The sequence below is a fragment of the Fistularia commersonii genome, chromosome 26, assembly GCF_037954325.1.
Source record: "Fistularia commersonii isolate RoL2024-O1a breed Wild chromosome 26, RoL_Fcom_v1.0, whole genome shotgun sequence".
In the NCBI taxonomy this organism is placed as follows: domain Eukaryota; kingdom Metazoa; phylum Chordata; class Actinopteri; order Syngnathiformes; family Fistulariidae; genus Fistularia; species Fistularia commersonii.
The window spans coordinates 6,854,914-6,869,127 of NC_141309.1; the positions used below are offsets into that span (position 1 = coordinate 6,854,914).

Genomic DNA, 14,214 nt, shown 5'->3' on the forward strand with positions numbered 1-14,214 from the left:
AAATCAGTGTATTGTGAAATTAACTCAGACTCTCTTTAGCACTGAATTAGGTTAGCTTTGGATACCGGGCGAGCGAGGACAAAGGCTGTTTAATTGCAATGGCACATTTAGGATCTATAAGTAGTATCACGGTCTGGGTCTTGCACTGGCCAACAAGTTGCCACGTATAATCGGTCCAGGAGAAAATAGAGAGGTGGAAAACACGTTTTCCCATCTAGCGGGAGCTCCTCACTTGGTAAAGTCATAATATTTAGTAAAGAGTGTGATCAGGGAAGCCAAAGTGCTGCTTTGCCCGAAGCCTCTCAAGGACAATTGGTTTCGTGAATAGATTTGAAAATGTTTGAAAAGAAAGAAAAACATGCAAAAAAAAAAAAAATGGAAAAAAAAAATATATGAAAAAAGGAGAGAACGTTATTTAAACCACCGCAACCCTTTGCTCTCGTCTGACTGCAATATTTAATGGGACGGAAAAAAAAGAAAGAAAAAGGGACCTTCGTTACAAAGCGGGTGAACGAAATGCTCATGTAAATGCTCTGTGCTGGTTGCAATATGAAACCACTCCAATCCCAAAATTCAATTCAGCAGCAAACGCGGTGAGTGAGAATAGAAATGGCCCTCGGTCAATGAGCCAAGGCTTGGCCATTGTGAATTGAGGTGGCAAACAGGAAAATGGCAATTTCTAAAAAAACCTCGCCATGTGTCATTGTTTGGGGGTTGGGCACGGAGGTAAGGGGGCACGGTGAGATTGGATTTAAACTACATTATTCAGGCAATTTCATGGCTACTTAGCTCGGTGCAACAAAAAGTGTGGGGGGTTGGGAGAAGAACTCAATTTACAAGCAATGTATCAGCTGCCACAAATGAGATGCAACCGCTTCAGAAATGACATTTTTATGCAGGAGCTAACAAAACGCGCAAAAATTAAGTGCCATAATGGTGTCGTCAGCAAATGTCCTGGCGACCCGAGGTGTCTGCAGGTAGCAGACTGTGACTCGGGCTCACTCCATTTCCTTTCCGATTACAAAATCATTTTAAAAAGAGGCTCCACAGCCAAATAGTCACAATTCTCATTTCATCGCTCCCATTACAGATAGCGCGAGGAGTTCATTTCGACAACCCTATGGGTCTCCAACTGTGAAAGTGATCAAATCTACAAGATCCATATCGCGAGAGAAATAAATTGGGATTTTAGCTGCGGCGGAGACACAGTTTGACTCGCGCCGCCCGAGCGGGATGGTTCATCCTGCAGACAAAAAGCTTTCCGAATCAGACCATCTACATGCATCAAAAGCCCGGCCTAATTTGTGTGATTAATACTAATGTAAGCACGAGCATAAACCTGGTGCCGTCCTAATGGGCCGCGCCGAGTGTGCCAGGCCAGCCTATCGAAGATCTAACCAACCTTACCGACGCAAAGCTTCGCTTCCCTGGCGACGCCACTGCCATTTGCTTTGATGTTCTGACTTGTAGTCGAGTGGGGGAGAGGGTTCGGGGCGGCGGCGGCGGCGGGGGGGGCTGACAGAAGACTTATTTCATTTGCTCCGAAGAGAAAAACATGCTCATTTCAAAGCGTATTGCCGGTCCACATGCAAATGCAATGGCAACATTTTTTTTTTTTCTGATCTTCTTTACATGCGGGCAAAAAAAAAAAAAAAAGAAAAGAAGAAAAAAAAAAAACATCTTTGATCATCACATGGTCTAAATGAGGAAAGATACTTGGCTTTCAGGCAAATCAAGGGGCCTGTGCCCTGCCGCCCCCTGCAAGCCCCCAGCTGCAATATGTCCATCATTCCACCTAATTACTGGCACATGAGGGAGAGGGAAAAAAAAAAAAAAAAAAAAAAACTATAAAAAAACAGCCAGGAAATTCATTAAAGGGTGGCTAATTCTGTTCCTTCTCACTGACTGAGTCCATATTTTCCATGCCCGAGCCCGCAATGCTTCGGAGAGGAGAAAGCCCCGTCTCTCTTGCTCTCTCTTTTCCCAGCTTGGCCCTTGTTTGTCAATAGGCAGAGTCTTTGGCAAACCAACCTGGCATCAAAGGGTTTCACACTTCACAGGCCACAGGGATTAGGGGCCTTTCAGGCCTACAAAACCCATCTCAGCTCCACAAAGGCTTCCGGTTATTAGAACTCGCGGGCATAAAGGAAGAAGAGGAGGAGGCAAATGAGCATCTGGATGCTTCTGATTTCGGTTTCCTCTTAAGGAAGAAAAAAAAAAAAAAAAAAAAAAAAAAAAAAAAAAAAAGGAAAAAGTTCCACGGTATACATTTTGGAGTGAAGTTGATTACACGCACGAAAAAAAAAGAAAAAAAAAAAAAAAAGGGGTCAAAAAAACGATTTCGCTCTCGTCCACGCCGTGTGTTTGATGTGCGGCGTCTCTCCACCCAGAGCGGTGGGTCTAAAAGTGGCAACACAGAGGTTAAAGAAAAGAGTCTGGTTTTTTTTTTTTTTTTTTTTTTTTTGGGGTTGGCACTTTGTGACTTATCGCCTCCGGCTACTGCGGTTCATAGCGAGCTGAGAACGGCAGCGTAGGAGATGGCGATTGCTGATAAACATCCTTTTTCGACAGCGAGCGCTGCCTTCTCTGCGCGAGACTTCACCTCCGCGTATGATCGGTCGGGGTGGGGGGGGGAGGACTTGCACCTGCGAACGCTCCGTCTGTGCATGCAAACACGTCGTACGGAAACAAAGAGAGAGAGCGGACCCGCAGACCCACGATAAAAAAAAAACAAAAAAAAAAAAACAAACAACACAACACACACACTTGCATCTGCAGTTGTGTGTCTCATTTGCCATCAGTGGAGCATGTTGTTATCCTCTCCTTCGGCGCGCTCTCAAGAAATGTAGGGCAGGGACAACAACAGGTGCCTGTGCGGGCGACAGCCTGCAATGCCTCCTGGGCTAAATGCTTCACACTCGCTTCATTTCAACATGCGACAGCCTTGTAAGGATTAATTATTTCCCCCGAGGACGGAAGAATATGCTTTTTTTTTCCCCCCCCTGCAGGAGACCGTGCGTGCACGAGCACATGAAACGGCTTATTGAGAAACGAGCGGGCGAACCTGGGACGACGCAGGTTTTTACAATAAGGGCGAGGGAGACAAAAAAAAAAAAAAAAAAAAAAATTAATGAAAAAAAAAAAAACGTTCGCTTGAAAGGAATGTAAACAAACCAAGCACATGATTGAATTGCTAAGAGATGAGATAAAAGCTCCAACAAACACATGCATTAGTTGGGGAGAGATCACGCGCCGGGGAGCGGAGATGGCAGGGAGGCAATTAATGGGCTGACCTTCGTCCTTAATAATCTAGTGCCTGGCACACAATGCCCATGTGTCAGAGCAGCACGTCTCTAAATGCCACCCCTCATTAGCACGATGCACGCCGTGAGAGAGGCTATCTGCGCGCTGTTACACTCTCGAGCGGTCAGACCGAGATAGCGGGCGCGGGCGTCGGATAACGTGGCAGCCTGGAGCCGGACCCAGCTGCGGGCCGCGATGTGATCTAGAAAAATCCCGGCCGACGTCGGGGGGGGACGGGCAATCTCCTTTCTCCACATTTTTTGATTGGCACGGAACTCCCCGAGTGCAACGTCCTTGGCGTACCCCGGCACTGTCACCGTGATTGCGTGTGTGCTTTGTGTATACACGTGTGTGTGTGTGTGTGTGTGTGTGTGTGTGTATTTGGTGAATGGGTACCCACTTCTGAACACTCAATTAACACTCCTTTAATTAGCCAGCGGTACATTTTGAATTCTGATGAACTCATTTTCTTGGTGTGAAACGTCGAGGAGGAGGAGGAGGAGGTGGAGGCCTGGTAAAGATGAGGTCCGCTGGGTACAAAACAGCAATAAAAAGTGAACTGGTTAGATTAGACTGTAAAAAATCCATTAAATTCTGTGCACCTCTTTCAAGTGAGAGGTCAAATTGTGTTGATCACAAGGAGTATGAGAGCAGGGAGTTAGGTGAGGTGGAAAGAGGAGGGGCTGCAGGGGAGCGGAGAGGAGATAGAGCCTGGCGCTGTATGAGAGAGCGCAGCGCCAAATCCAGAGGACCATGAGAATGCTTTGCATTTTAATTAGAGTTTTAAATGAATAAGCAGAGGAAAGAGTCGGAACCGGCTGAAATGCCTTTGCTCTCATTTATTAGAGTACCAAGTGTTCTAAAATTACGCGCGGGTCGGAGAAGGTTCTTCTTATTAGTCAGGTAAAATGATCCGATGCATCAAAAAGCCTGGGGTTTTCACCCTCGCTCCCGCCGAGCCGCTATTCCTACCGACGGCACGCTTTGATCCCACCTGACCGTCGCCGTCGGCGAGCCGGGGGACGGGAGGAAAATTGCTTGTTTAGATGAAGGGAGAGGACTGTTTGGGTGAACTGTAATTAAGATTTCACAGAACAACGAGTGCATAACACATTAACTTTGTGCAAACAAACAGAGCGGCCTGTGATGAGGTTGAAGCCAACAACGGGAGCAGAGATTACCAGAGAGATGAAAGAAACCACACGGTCAGCTCCGGCCCGACAACAAACTGAAAGCTGCACTCATTATGCGTCCAATCAGTCTGCAGCGTATAGAGCTAAAAATGTCAAGCCCTTCCCTTCCCTTCTTTTTTTTTTTTTTTTTTTTTTCTTAAACCTGACAAGTTTTCTTTTTTCCCGTTCGTTTGTTTCTTGTTTACAAAAAAGCCTGCGGAGGCTTATCTGGGATGCTGCTATCTGTAAAACAGGACAGCCTTCATCCGAATTCCACCACTAACGGACACTTTGTCCCGAACATCACTGAGCTCGAATTAGTAATTCATGCCTCGGATAATTATTCACGTCCCCTAATGTTGAACTGCGAGCCGGGAAAAACAAGTTTGACCCTGTTACATGTGCCGCGGCCGATGGCTGGCATTGTTTCACGAAGGAACCCTTGACCTGTGGCTACTGTTTAGCTCCCGTCAGAATCGGTCCGGGGGGAGGGGAGGGTCTGCGCCGTTCCCACCGCGCCCCCGTCGGTCCGCGGCGAAAGGACAAGGCGGGCAGGGATAAGCCAGAGGCGGCGTCACATCCTGAACAATACCTGCCTTGTGCTAATGGAGGTGTCATCTGGCACAGGGCTGATTAGTCAGCGATTACAGCCAGGCCTCAATTGCCGTGACAACGGCTGCAAACACAATGGGGCCTGATAGAGCCAGCTGTTTGGTCCTCTGCAATTAACCCTGCATCCCACTCATCTCCGGCAGTGCGCTGTCTCTAATTGACTATCGAGCACACAAAGCAGGGGCTGTCGGCTAGACCCCCTGGACAAAGCGCCCCCCACCCTTCTGTCGAGGTGGAGATGATAATAATAGAGGCGTCCTGTGGACTCTGCAGCCAGTCAATCAAAGCCTTGGTGCCCCACAGGAGCTTCCTGAGGAGCAGGGGAGCAGAGGGAGCACATGTATAAGCCGGTGATCAACAGGGTAGAGCCGCCTTGCAGGGGGCAGACAAGTTGAATATGCCTTCAGTCAAAGTACTAATCAATTCAAGTACACGTGAGGGGAGAGGACTCCCGCTGCTCGCTTGATATCAGAAAAAGCCATTTTTAGGAACACTCGTCTTCGCCTGCTCATCTCAAGGTTGATTTTTCTGTGCAACATCGCAGAAGGGGGTTGGGGGGGGGGCGAGGGGGAGGATCAGGGCAATTATTTGTTAGTCCTTTGCTATCTATAATTGCAAAGATAAAAATCAAACTGCAATGATTTCTCTGAGGATAGAGCTGTCGGCGTGGGGAGCTGCTTGTGTCATCATAATTGTCAAACGCATGCATATGTGGCGTCCTCGCCAAACTCGTCGCTCCCTTCGCCCGAGCCACATACGTGACTTGCATATATCTACGGACGAGGGAATTAAAGCGACAATGAAACCGTTTGGGTGCATACATCAGATACCCATGCGTGTGCTTCTGTTTACAAATTATAGCAACAAATAAATGTATTCAATCTCAGTATAAATGAAATGGTTTTTAAAAAAGGAGATGCCATACTGCGACCACATACGGGGATTTTACGCGCACGGGGATCTTAACCTGCCAGCACGTTTCACAAATAGCAAAGATAATGAGAACGTTAAAGCAATCTGCGCGCTGATCCTTTACAGGCATGCAGACATGGCACGACATCAAAAATGGATTTAATCATTCGGCGAGATTAGGAGGGAGGAAAGAAAAAAAAAAAAAAAAAAAAACTTTGACAAAACTCCCAAATCTAATCTTTCTTTTCATTAAAGCCAATCTCATCACAGATTTAATCTATCTATTTCCTGCACGCACACACGGAAGAAACACCAAATTGAGAGCCTAATTTCAGCTTCCGCCTCACACAGACTTTCAGCGTGAGGTCATTTGGATAGCCTGCGGCGAAGTCCACGCTAATACAGTATTAACAGAGACAGAGATGAAGGTCCACAGGTGCAGATAACTCGTACTGAATAAAAAAAAGAAAAGGAAAATCAAGAGTGCTTCCGCTGAGGTCCCAGTTCTGACAGGACTGTCGGCCTGCTTACAATTAGCTCTGCAAGAATGTCACCCCATCACCTCGGGTATCTGCACCACACGATAGTGGACCCGATCAAATGTGCTAATTAGGGTTACACAGGTTTCCTCTGACTAAACATACGAGGAGACTGTCATGTTTACATTTTCTCGGTAGAATTTATCTCCAAAGCCAGATGTCACTGGATCGGCCTTGAAAATTAATTAGCTGGTTTGATGTAGCAACCCCATGCTACTTCTAGACAGACCTGGCTTTTATGGGCTGTAGGGGAAATTACTGAGAATTGATTGATCCTTAAGGAGTCCTCTGTGGACATGGCCTGGCAGGCAAAAAGCCCGCGCAGATACACACACACACACGCACACACACACACACACAAGGCACACACGCAAACAGCTGATTCAACCATTTCTACCCTCCGCCTGAATCTGAATCTGACATCTTTTCTTCTCTCGTACCCACATATGAGTAACCATTAATCATCGAAATGACATCAGTCAAACAGACGGCGAATGAGTGCAATAAACATTAAAAAAACTACAATTGGAGCGGCGCAAACCCTGCATCATCTCACCTCTGACACCTAACGCTCTCTGACACAACAATGCATCATGAGGCTTACACAACCTCTGACCCATCGAGCACAAATGATGAAATTCTCTGTTAATGTGCCTTTACCTTCCTTCTTCAATCCTCTCGATTTCCTCTGCGCAGCAACTACTTCCTTCTCCTCTGAAGCTTGTTGATACCAGTATTTTGGCCGATTTTGATTCTGAGGATTGTAGTTTAAAAAAAAAAAAAAAAAAAGGATAAAATCTACTGGCTGGCGGATTTCTTTTTTTTAATGAAAAATTGTCAATTAAAAGCACAAGATTTATTCTAAGAAATAAAATAGAGTAAGAATAAAAACACTCATTATACAAAATACCCCAAGGATGTATTTATTGTACATCATAATAGCTTCCTTAAGATGTACATACAAAGAGGAATCTTACATTTTTCAAAATTTGGATCATTCACAAAAGCTTAGCCAACCTATCTGTAAAAGGTTAATAATGCTGACCATCGTATCAGTCCGGTCTAGTCAGTCTCTTCACTGTCAGTCTAGTCTCTTCACCGCCGTTTCTGTCTTTTCCGTCTCCCTCTCCGAGTAAGTGAGTTTCATCTGGGGTGCTCGCTGGGAGAAATCACCTCAGGGTGAACACTTTATTATCTGTAGTCAAAGCGTCACCACAAATACCATTCTACACACACAAGTGTCACTTTCCATTTGTCTGCACTCTGGCTGCATTAGCAGTGCCTAGCAGGCCCAGAGCCTTGTCTCAAACACGCCAGCCAGAAGAAAACTAACAGCGTGGGAAAGCACTCGTCCTGCATTCCTGCCCCATTAACGCCACTGGCACCCGTGTAGCGCACAAACCGAGGAATTAAGAATAATATTATAAGCACAAATATTTGAATCTTTAGCGGGGATCACTTTTGAAACAGATGTGCTTAGCGAGCACCTTCGTTGCATTGTGCGTGTGTGCTTGTGGGGTGTGTGTGTGTGTTTTGTCCGGTGGATGAAATCCAGCCATGTGTGAAAGGGAGCAAAGAATCCCGTAGATTCAAGCAGCACGTGTTAATTACTGTTGATCTAGATGAGTGTCCCTCAAAAACAACATCGCCGGGTAGTTTATGTCCTCTCTGGACCACCAATGGATGCGGGCCAGCAGCGGCTCTGCCCGGCCCTCTGAGGGGCACCCTTGAATCGAACACAAATGAAATGGAGCAACGTGTTTACTTGACACTACACATTGCATTCCATTTGAAGAAAAAGTAATAATGAGGAAAAAAAAACAAACAAAAATAAACAAAGCAGATTCACAAATTGAAAATATCAAACTGCAAATAGTTCACACCGAACCAGAATGGTCCACCCATGGCAGGATGCATTTTCTAGGACTCATCATTCTTATATGGGCGACGTGACCCCCTCCCCCCCACACACACACACACACACAAAAAGGGAAATATGAATACAGCCATCAAAAAAAAAACTGCTGTAATAAAGTCTGGCCAAAGGGTTTTGAAGTGCATGGTTCTTTCGAGAGACAGGGGACCTCTTCCCCCAGTACGTGGGCTGCCGGCGATGAGCCAGCCCTCAGGCCTGCCTGGGCCACCCTCATTGTGCATACAGCATGGTCTAGAAAGCAGAGCTTTATCAGCAAATACCCCGAGTCAGCACAAGCAGCAGGGTGGTTATGCGTTGCGACTGGCACACCAGCCGATATTGTCATGTGCGATTAGGCCTGTGCTCATGAGCCTGTGAACTCATTCCTATGGCATCAGAGTCAACCCCACCCCCTGCGCTCTCCATTTATATCCCCGCGCTCCCTGCTGCCCTCTCCTCCTCCTCCTCTAGGTTTCTCTATTTTGCGCCCAATGCGCCCACTTGACAATACAACCTGGTGAGAGCGGCGCGGCGCCTTCGCTGAGGCGGCCGGGCCACGGGTCGGGCGAAGGGTCGGGCGAAGGGTCGTGCAAACAGAGGCAGCCGCGGGCGTGCTGGCTCCACCTCCGTGACTTAAAGTGAGGGGAAACAAACCGGGGGGGGGGGGGGGGGGGGGGCCTTCACAGGAAACTACGTCAAGCGCGGAGGGAGCGGGGCGATGCCGAGCACCGAGCCTAGGCTGAAACAACAAGCCTTCATGGCAGGCACCTCCCCGTCCTGAGAAAATGTTACGCCGCAATGCTATTTCATGAGGGCTACGTGTAACATCCAGGAGCCGGTAGCATTCTGAGACACGGCGGCAACACAAACGCGCGCGCCCGCTCGCACAGGCTCAGAGTAAAGGAGCCCAGGGGTAGGAACCGTAAGCACATACGAAGATAAGAAAGGAAGCGGAGCGGAGAAAGGGGGGGATACAGTAAGGAGGGGAGGTGGAGGTGCCTTGCCTGGGCAGGCCTGTCAGACCCCAGGATGTGCTGGTGTGCAGGCCTGCAGGTAAATGGAAGAAGAAAGGCGCCTCCAGGCTGCCCGAGGCAAGCCTGGGCCCTTCTGTTCTATCATTTAAGAGACAAGTCGTTCACTGATTCCCAATTAATATTTAACACCGCACAGACAACAAGGCACTCAACTGCAGCATACATGCCAATGAGAGGAGGAAAGGGTGGGGGGGTGGGAGGGGGTGGGGGGCGAGCGGAGGTAAAATGAAACAAGACGACTTTGAATGATTTAATGCCAGCGGACTGTCGGAAGCAAGGACGAAACTATAAATGTTTCCTTTCAAGAGCTGTTTAAAGCCCGAATCAATTTCTGTTTTATATGCTGTAATTTCACAGATCCGCCGGGCTGCGGAGAAGAGAGGAAATAGCGGATCTCGTGAAAAGCTCGATATTTCGTCGCGAAGAAAAGGACACGGCGAGTCAAACCGCGGCGAGATCTTCCAAAACAGATGTCCGTCATACGGCTTTGGGTTCTTAGACGGCCCTGAATAGAAGGCATACACAAACCAACCCTCCACCGTGGTTCAAGACATCGTGGTAAGGTCAGCTTGCAGTTGACCACACGCTGCTGTGAAAGCCTCAACGCCGTTTACAGCAGAATGAGAAGCCACGCCTAAAGATGTCTTTCGATATTTTGTGCAGTTTCGACAACAAAACCCCAAACCGCACGCCGCCTCCCTCTTGTTTGTCCGCAGACGCGCTCGCCGTGCTTGATGGCAGTCTTTACATATAGACCCTGAGCAACAGCCCATCAATCGATATTCACCCTCCACGCATTTCAATCACGGCTGAGAGGTTAATGGGCTCAGACTGCTCACAACAGTGGAAATTAACAGATTTACAGGTCTGGCCGGTCATTTCTGACATGAACGTAGGCAATAATGGAATCCATTACAAAGTAAATATTGCCTTTTGTTGTCTTGCACCGCGCGACGGTTTCTGTTCAATTATAAAACGGCACATAAACATCAGGGTTGGTCAAAAAAAAAAAAATGTAAATGAACGGAAGGCAACGGTAGTTTTGCAACCTTCATAAACGCGTTTCGTTGCTCATGTGGCAGAGACACCTCACTACATGGAAGAGCAGGTGTGCAGCGTCACGCTGGCCCCATACAGATGAGGGTTCACAAAAAACAGCCGTCTGCTGTGTTCGACCATTTCTGACTCGGCCCACGTTAAGTTCTTCTTTAATCGGAATCTGTGTTGGACTCATCTGGTTCATTTGAAAATTTGAAAAATTGTATCTTTCGACACGATACCGAGTTTGTTCACTTCTCTGTAACCTGTGTTAATTCAAATAGCAACAGGCAAATATCAAATATCAATATTTGTGGAGGAAATTATGGCATTTTTTTTTTCCCTCCCACAATTGTCCATCGAACACACCAAAACCAGAAGGCAATCAATCCAGAAGACATTTTTCATGACCATTTTCCGGTAAGGCTTATTTTAAGTGGGGCTGTTGAGGAAAAACATGTATTTATTTTCGTTCGACTATTAAAAAAAAAAAAAAAGTGTCTGTAATGACTCTGTCTGCAATGCGGGAAGCGTCTAAGTGTGTCTAATAATTACATGGAGCCTCGTGGCTGGTTCATTCGGAGGAGTGCATTAAACTTGATCTGTATTGGCGTTTTTTTTCCTTTTTACAGGTGAAGCCCTGTTGTCTCCCGCCAGTTCTAAACAACTAGCTCTATCATTGTGAGTCGAATCCATCAACGCGTTTGTTTGCAGACTAAAGGCAGGTGTGAAGTGACGTACTTAGGGGCTGTCCGCTTTGATCAGGTCACTCAAGATGCATGTTAATGCCGGGCCTGAACAGGGCCAGAGTGTCTTACCAGCCCAGCGCTGTGTGGCACCTCCTGAATGCCTCTCTCAGTCAGTCCGCATGCTCGAGAGAAAAAAAAAAAAAAAAAAAAGCCGAGATGGCACAGGCAGCGTGTCATTTCCTGTGGGACGGCAAAGGACTACACTCTCTGTACGCTCGCTCACATCTCCCCCCCCCAACTCTTTGGCAGGCAAAGACAGAGGGTATCGATGCCTTGCACCTGGGACGCACAAATGCCAGCTCGGAGGCTTTGGAAACAAGAACCTGTTTTTCAACCCAAGTCGTGCTGTGACAAAATCTAAAGCAGAGCCCCTCTTCCTCAAGCTCACCTCCCGAGGCAGTAAGATGGCTTTGCCCCCCCGTGTTCACAGCAGAAGGCAGAGGGCAGAGGGAAGGCATGGCTCCGTGCCACCAGCCGGAAATGATCCTCTGTGTGCCAACACTGAGACACCAACATGACAGAGGAGGCTATAGTATGCATGAGAAAAGACTAAAACCCATATGGGAAAGCTGCTCCTCTGAAACCAATTGAAACTCCATTAATACTCTGTATTTTGCAATATGCCGGTATGATGAAAACGAGAATGACACATTTCATGTGCCCATTCAAACCCGGCGATCCCCAAAATGAGATTTCGTAAGTAGGCACCCGAGAGGAGGAAGGCCATGGATAGCTGTCAATCACCTTTGACTATGAAAAATACTTCATGACCTCTGCTTCTCTGCCGCAGTCTGTGGAATAATGACGGTCTCGGCGGACACTGCGCAGAATTCCAAATGGGAGTTAGAAAAGAGCTACTTCAGTCGGTGGGAAAAGGTCAAGTTCATGCAGATTCCCTTTCGCGCTTTCTGCCACCGCCTCGCACCCCCCAACTCCTGCTTTATGTCCCTCACCTCCGGGGTGGCGAGTAAAGGTTGATATTTCTGCAGCTACTTGTGAGCGCATTTAAATATTTGACTTGGAATTTTGTGCCGCACATCAGTCGGCAGTAGCTTCGCTGTAATTTAATGCAGTTGTTTAATTCCACTGTTGTGTTTCTCATCACACCTCAGACAACAGTGGAAAGGAGGTGACTGCAGGTCATTATGTGCATAAATCCCCTCACAGTGGAGGCGCAGCTTAGGAGGGGAAGCTGCTAAAAGCAAGGCAACCTCATGGCTCTGGCAGCCTCTCTGCAGAGGAACAGGGCGATTAGGAAAGCTGCAATCCCCAGGTGAACCTCTATGTTCTGTCCCGAGGCTGTGTGTGACAAGGCCAGGTTGTCTCTGTCCATCAATCTGGAGGTGGTTTGAACCTGACCTGACACTGTGTGAACCTGGGATACCAGGCCTCCTGGGAACTTCTGATCTACTCCTTGCTGATTGGCACCTCAGGCCTCCTGGCCGGGGTCGTGGAAGGTCACCGCTGCACACTTACACGTGTGGAATCGAAAAAGAAAAAAAAAAATTGAATTTTTCTGTTTTGTTTTTCATTTTGTCAAATAGAGCCATTATTAAAACCGAATCAGACGTCTATAAATACATCGAAACAGCTGCGTTATTCAATATCACTATGTGTGTGTGTGTGTGTGTGTGTGTAATATTCAGTCTTTCACGGAGCAAAAAACACTCCGGTTCTGCCAGAAATCAGATCCAATCACAGGCCACCTCACCGCGTGGTCAGTGAGGGTGGTGTCTGTCGGCCGGTAGGATAAAGGACACAAACATGCACGCCCAGGGTGAAAACAGCATTTCACAGGGCCCTGCATATAAATAAGTCATGATTTAATCAATAAATAAATAAATAAATAAATAAATAGAGGAATATGAAAACCTGTAGAATTGAAAATAATATTTTTACAGGTGGCAGTCGGGTCCAAATAGCCCCATTTGACTATGGGGCTAGATGGGACTAGATGGGACTAGATGGACTTTAAACCTTATTATTTTTGAGCTGACACGTAACGAAATAATTGCTGTCTGGGTGGGGGTGGGGGTGGGGGTGGGGTGGGGGGAGAGGTGGAGTCGCGGCGGCGGCTGCTGGCCCCTCCATCCAGCCACCTCGCCATTATTTATCACCGCGGAGAACCTTTCCCGCCCCTCCCCGGAGCGGGGCCGGCGCGTTTCGCCCCGACTTCCCGGAACCTCCCGACCGGCGGCGGGGGGCGACGACAATGGAGGAGCGGGATAGGTGGCGAGAGAAATTGCCACGGGGTGTGGATGGCCGGGGTCAGTTGCATCTATTCACTTCCCTCCCCCCGCGGGCCCTTTCTCTGTCATCCGTCTGGATGGGCGCCCTCTCTCTGGGGCACCGTACGATGAGAGGCGCTGGCTCCGGTGCCGTCTCAGCCTTTCATGTCTCATCTAGGGCAGTGGTAGAGAGACGTGAAGGGGAGAACGAAGGAGGGGGCAGGCTACAAATGTCACCCATAAGGGGGATTTAATTAAAAATGACAGGGGCTGGCGCTGGAGAGTGCAGCCACATATGCGTGGAATTTGGGAGCAGTGAAAGCAAGTGCCTATGATTTATAATTCAAGTAATGCTGTGCACTCCTTTTAATTCTATGGCCAAAGAAAAAATATCAAAAGGCCGCCCCTGTGAAGCTAATCCAATATGATATTTTTAAGGGCAGGCGGTCAATGGCTTTTTGAAAAGCCAGCTTCTCTGTCTGCCTTTCTGCTGCTGCCTCTTCTCCACTTGTCTGTCTCTCCCCATCTCCCTCTGCTGCCGCCTCCTTTCTCTCCCCTGCACCCCGCTCTACAGTACCTCACCCTACCCCCCTGAGCTGGGGCTGTGATAATGGAAACATCCTGCTCTCCGCCTCCCGTTTCTCCCGCTAAGCTCTGTGTGCTTGGGGGAAATTGATTGTCTGGCGAGCCGATCTGAATGCTTCCAGCTGAT

The 14,214-nt window shown here is 47.9% G+C and overlaps 1 protein-coding gene across 1 annotated transcript in view; it reads right to left on the bottom strand.

Moving 5' to 3' along the window:
* The window catches only part of fam222aa (family with sequence similarity 222 member Aa), a 45,287-nt gene that overhangs the window by 4,120 nt on the left and 26,953 nt on the right, over nt 1-14,214 (bottom strand). The window lies entirely within an intron of this gene.